This window comes from Neofelis nebulosa, chromosome 4, assembly GCF_028018385.1.
Source record: "Neofelis nebulosa isolate mNeoNeb1 chromosome 4, mNeoNeb1.pri, whole genome shotgun sequence".
Lineage (NCBI taxonomy): Eukaryota > Metazoa > Chordata > Mammalia > Carnivora > Felidae > Neofelis > Neofelis nebulosa.
In genome coordinates this window covers 167838286-167844060 of record NC_080785.1, presented here as the reverse complement: position 1 = coordinate 167844060, position 5775 = coordinate 167838286, and the positions used below count along the sequence as shown (strand labels likewise).

Below are 5775 nucleotides of genomic sequence, written 5' to 3'. Positions count from 1 at the left end.
AGGGACTCGCCTCTGGAGCGCGCCCGCCCCCCGTCCTGATTGGACGGCGCTACGGGACCATGCGTCCTGATTGGTTCGTCTTCCGGACCCCGCCCCCTCAGAGACCGGGCCTGCGGTTGCCCACCCACAGTGCCTCCGCGCCTCCGCACCGCCCCTGCCCCCCCTGATTGGACAATCCTCCCAGACCCTGCCCCTTGCGTCCTGAGTGACAGGTCATTCGGACACACGTGTCTGGCCAGCGTGGGCTTAGAGCTGAGACCGCTCCCTGCGGTTGGACCTCCGGCGCCTGCAGCTCGGCCACCCATCCTGCCTGCGTCCTCCTCCTGGACCGTGAGATCCCGACTCAGTTTCCCTGCGGAGCGCCCCTTGTCGGGAGCTTGGACAGGAGGGGACAGACGGGAGGGGCTGGTGAACCCTAGGGTCAAGGGTTGGCGCGGGGGCGAGGTGAAGAGCGGATCTGTGACTTTTGTTTAAGAACAAAGATCCTCCTGGCGCCTGGGTGGCTCCGTGGATTCAACCTCCGACTTGGGCTCAGGTCATGATCTGGCTGTTCGTGAGTTCCAGTACCTTGTCGGGCTCAGTGTTGACAGCTCGGAGCCTGGAGCCTGCTTCAGATGCTGTGTCTGCCACTCTCTATCCCTACCCTGCTCAAGCTCTGTCTCTCTCTCTCTCAAAAATAAACAAACACTTAAAATATATATATTAAAAAAGAACAAAGAGCCTCAACAGTAAGGGCAGAGCCAGGGTCTGTGGGTTTTGACCTGTGACCTTTCACGCTAGGAGGCCCCGCCTCCTCTCCCGTCCCCCACCTCTGGGACTTGAGGTCGGTCAACCTCACCCCTCAGCACAGCCACAGGGGTGGGATGTTGGCATTCTCAGACCTGCATTTTACTCTTTTCAGCCAAAAAGCCCACAAGACTGTAAAGCAACCCAAAGCGTTTATTTGGGGTCTTAGGGATTACAATCCGGAGAGCCAGAGTCAAAATACAAAGCGTGCTCCAAAATGCTAACAAGGAGAGCAGGCTTATAAAGGCAAAAAATACAAGGTTACATAAGTTGTTTTGAAAGAATTATGATTGGTGCTGGCAGAGTTTAAACTGACTGTCTAATACACGATTGGCTACTTGGCTAACAGGCATTACATGATCTCTATTTCGGTCCCCAGTAGGAGGAAGTGTTCCAGGAGGAGGTGGAATTGCAATTGACAAAAGTCAAAAGTTCACGGTGTTCTGAAAATTGAAACAGGGGACGTGCGCAGTCCCTGCTTCCTGAATGTCCTTCCGACTGTATTTTGAGTGACTCTTTTAGGGCTATCTTCACTGAGTCGTCTTTCACACTCTGCAAGGAACTGTTTTTCAGATCTCTAGCGCATTTTGTAAAATTAAAGGCTACGATATCCTGAAGGCAATTGAATTCCTATTTTAACTGATTTAAAAGTAATAAAAGCTGAAAAAAATGAAATGAAATAAAAGCATTAAAAGCTGAAATAAATTTATGTTGGACCTGAAACACTAAATACATCAGCAGCATGTAATACGACTGCTCATTTCAAAAATACCCGCCCAGCGTTGGGTAGAGAAGTGTAAACTCCAGCATCATCGACGCTGTTACTTACAAACATAATTATAAAAATTAATTTTCTCTGTTTTGCAAAAAGGTATTATTCACTTTCACAAAAATGAGTCTTCAGGGTGTTAAGAAATAAAATTCATCTCAGCACATCTGAATATGTAATTTGGCTTTATTTCACGATTCATGAATCAGACTACATCTCATCTTACAAAGGAGCTCTGAGGAACCACACAAAATAGAAGCCTTTCTTAAGAAGAAGGGGATGGGGAAAAGAAGTTTCTAGCAAAGGCTGGATTGTTTCAGGCAAGGTCACCTTCCTTCGGTGGAAAGTGTGTGTATCAGGCAGGTTATCTCACTGGTGCTGACCAGCAATTCCAGACTGACCGGTGAAGTTCACGTTCCTCAAGAGAGGCCAAAACTATAATTGGACTAGGTATTAAATCTCCCGGTGCTGATGTGGGACTTAGCACCAGTGACTCCATTTGAGATCTGCTGTTTCTTTTTTAAGAAGAGGAACCTAGGGGCGCCTGGGTGGCGCAGTCGGTTGAGCGTCCGACTTCAGCCAGGTCGCGATCTCGCGGTCCGTGAGTTCGAGCCCCGCGTCGGGCTCTGGGCTGACGGCTCGGAGCCTGGAGCCCGTTTCCGATTCTGTGTCTCCCTCTCTCTCTGACCCTCCCCCGTTCATGCTCTGTCTCTCTCTGTCTCAAAAATAAATAAACGTTAAAAAAAATTTTTTTAATAAAAAAAAGAAGAGGAACATAGGGGCGCCTGGGTGGCTCAGTCGGTTAAGTGTCCAACCTCAGTTCGGGTCATGAGTTTGAGGTTCATGAGTTTGAGCCCTGCATCTGGCTCCCTGTTGTCAGCACAGAGCCTGCTTCGGATCCCCTGTCCTCCTCTCACTGCCCCTCCCCCGCTCTCTGTCTCAAAAATAAAGAAACATTAAACTTTTTTTTTTTAAAGAAGAGGAACATATTTGAGAATAATTTCCTATGGAGAAAAGTGACTTCCAATTAAAAATAAATCCCTTTTGACTTACAAACTAAACATTTCTTTCTTGGTATGGATTAATAATAAATAAATGCCACATATAAAAAAATCCAGCCTGGGATTCAGAAATCCTTCTAAGACTCTCTGGTAGCATGTCCTTCAGCAATTCATTTCCTGTACATCTGGTCAGTATTTATGCAAAAAGTAACAATTTCATATACCTATCTTGCTTTCTTTGTTACATAAAAAAGGAACATATTTATACGGCAATAGAATTTGATGTTTTGGTTCAATTAGAAATAAATCCCACGCAGGGCACCTGGGGGGCTCAGTGGATTAAGCGTCCAACTCTTGATCTCAGCTCAGGTCTTGATCTCAGGGTCACGAGTTCAGACCCCGTGTTAGTCTCCACCCTGGACACTGGGTTTATTTCCAAACTTTTGCTACTCAAATACTGCTCTCTGTTGGGAAAATATAACTGAAAACCAAACCTCCTGCCAACCCAGGAAACCCGTCACAAAGACTGAAGAGAAAGAGACCAGGAGAACAGTTTTATTTCTGAGTCAGCACTAAGCCAGAATGTGACCTGCATCTCGGGCAATCCTCTTGAGAACCTGGAAAGACAAAGAAATCTCTCCCCCTTACACAGCCAAGCACAGTCAAGCCATTCCATACACGTTCTCAGGATAAGTGATAACCAGTCCTCCCGTGGCCAATCCCAACAGCCTTTGTCATACAATCATCCATCCTCCACCCACCTGGCGACTCGGTGACCGTCCGTATTAGTTACTTGGCTTTGTGCAAAGGAAAAACAAGCTTCCCTTTATGACAGTCGGTAGTTTTGCAAGTGAGAGAAGCCCCCATGGAGAGACCGCTCTCTCTTTTGCTGATTGCATTTCAAAGTGAGCTCCCAGGAAAGAGTCCCGGTGGTAAAGCAGGCGAACGCTTTCCTTAGCTTTTACAGAGGTTTACGTACATTTCAAAGGAGAAGGGGTTTATAAACACAAGTTCTCTAAAGAAAATGCTCTAAGAAAAAAAGGAGGGAGCCATCTCTTTCCTCATTTTCAACAGGGAGAATGAAAGCTCTTACTCTCGGTTCCATTTGCCTGTAAACCAACTAAATTTCAAAGCACCGGGTATGAAAGGCTTGAGAACCTCTTCCAAACTAAGAGTGAAATCAAAGCTGGGGGATGGTCAGGGGGCCCTGGGTGACTCAGTCTGTTAAGCGTCTGACTCTGGCTCAGGTCATGATCTCTCACGGTTCATGAGTTCCGTCTGTCTCTGTGCTGACAGCTCGGAGCCCGGAGCTGCTTAGATTCTGTGTCTCCCTCTCTCTCTGCCCCTCCCCTGCTGACACTGCCTCTCTCTCTCTCTCTCTCTGTCTCCCAAAAATAAATAAACATTTTTAAAAAAATGGGAGATGGTCACATCATGTGGTAAAATAAATATTTGAAAACTGTGTATTATTTCATGCTTTAAAAAATTATTTAGATTGGTATTGTGAAGTACACTGGACTGAGGAAAAAAACGCACTAAATGTTTTAATGTTAAGTTTAATCATTTTAACTAGGGCTGCCTGGGTAGTTCAGTCGGGTGAGCATCTTGACTCTTGATTTCGACTCAGGTCATGATCCCAGAGTCGTGGGATTGAGCCCCACTCAGGCTCTGCGCCGAGTGTGGAGCCTGCTTAGGATTCTCTGTCTCTCTGTCTCATTCTCTCTCTCTCTCTCTCTCTCTCTGTCCCTCTTCCCCACTCATGCTCTCTCTAAAATTAAATTAAAAACAATTTTAAGCAAAAAAGTATGTGAAGTTGAAGGAACAAATAATAAATGTGCTATAGCCTGGGCACCCACGTTCATGAACAAACTGGGCAGCTACTCATATCTTGGGGTGCCCACCACCTGACTCATCACCCTTCAGCCACTGGATAGAATCACTACCCTGAATTACGCCGCTGCTCTTCATCAATTCACCATCTATTATTTATGACTAAGCAGGGTTTGGTTTAATTCTGTCTCTTCTTGGGGCGCCTGGCTGGCTCAGTCATTAGAGCTGGCGACTCGTGATCTCAGGGTCGTGGGTTCAGGCCTGACGTTGGGCATAGAGCTTATTAAAAAAGGGGCGCCTGGGTGGCTCAGTCGGTTAAGCGTCCGACTTCGCTCAGGTCACGATCTCACGGTCCGTGAGTTCGAGCCCCCCGTCGGGCTCTGTGCTGACAGCTCAGAGCCTGGAGCCTGTTTCAGATTCTGTGTCTCCCTCTTTCTCTGACCCTCCCCTGTTCATGCTCTCTCTCTGTCTCTCTCTCTCTCTCTCTGTCTCAAAAATAAATAAACGTTAAAATTAAAAAAAAAAAATCAGTCCTGGCTGTTTTGGAATGTAGGTTTTATTATTGTTCAGGTCTGATGAGGCCAGCAGGTTAGGAGACGAAGGGCACTGAAAAGGCTGTTTGAGACACAATTGACATAGGACATTGTATTACCTAACATTTAATAGCCGTGTACCCCGAGAGACCATCACCACGCCGTCTGCTCACATCCGCCGCCACACAACGTTGTAATGGAAAGGTAATCTGTTACTCACAGCCCCGGAAGAGAGGGCATGCCACTCTGTGCCACGCAGGGCCACTCGGAGAAGAAACACCAAACGCCAGGAGGAGAGGGATAAAGGGGGAAATGTAGCCAAGTGTTTATTGTGGTTCCATTGGGCGGAAATAGCCGAGGCAGGGATGCAGGCTCGGGCCAGGCTAGCTTGAGTGCAGCTACTCTGGGGTGTAGAGGCTACCCCTTCCTGCTTGGTACCTGGCCCTGGGGTGATTAGGGCAGGGGGACAGTGGCCTGAGAGTGAAAGCCCCATAGAGGAGGGGACGGGGAGGTGGACTCTGAATTGGCTGATTTGCGTATAAAAGGTGTGCTGTGGGCAAGCTGTTTCCTGTCTCTAGCGATTGGCAGCCTCTGTGGGGCCGTCCCTCCGGGGTCAGTGAGGCCCCAGATGTGACAGCATCAGAATACAAAAAAGGGGCGCCGGTCACGATCTCATGGGTCATGAGTTGGAGCCCTGCATCAGGCTCTGCACTATCAGTGAGGAGCCTGCTCGGGATTCTCTCGCGCGCTCTTTTTCTGTCCCTTCCCCCTTCAAAGTAAATAAAGTTTTAGAAAATATAGAAAGCAAAAAGGCACCAATGATTGGTGAGGATGTGGAGAAATGGGGGGTTCTTGT

General features: G+C 47.8%; 1 long non-coding RNA gene across 1 annotated transcript; it reads left to right on the top strand.

The window, feature by feature from the left end:
* The first annotated feature begins 21 nt into the window (after positions 1-21).
* LOC131510830 (uncharacterized) lies at positions 22-1721 on the top strand. Its single transcript, XR_009261212.1, has 2 exons — positions 22-408; positions 1166-1721. It is a non-coding gene; the product is annotated as an uncharacterized LOC131510830 (long non-coding RNA).
* The last annotated feature ends 4054 nt before the right edge of the window (positions 1722-5775 follow it).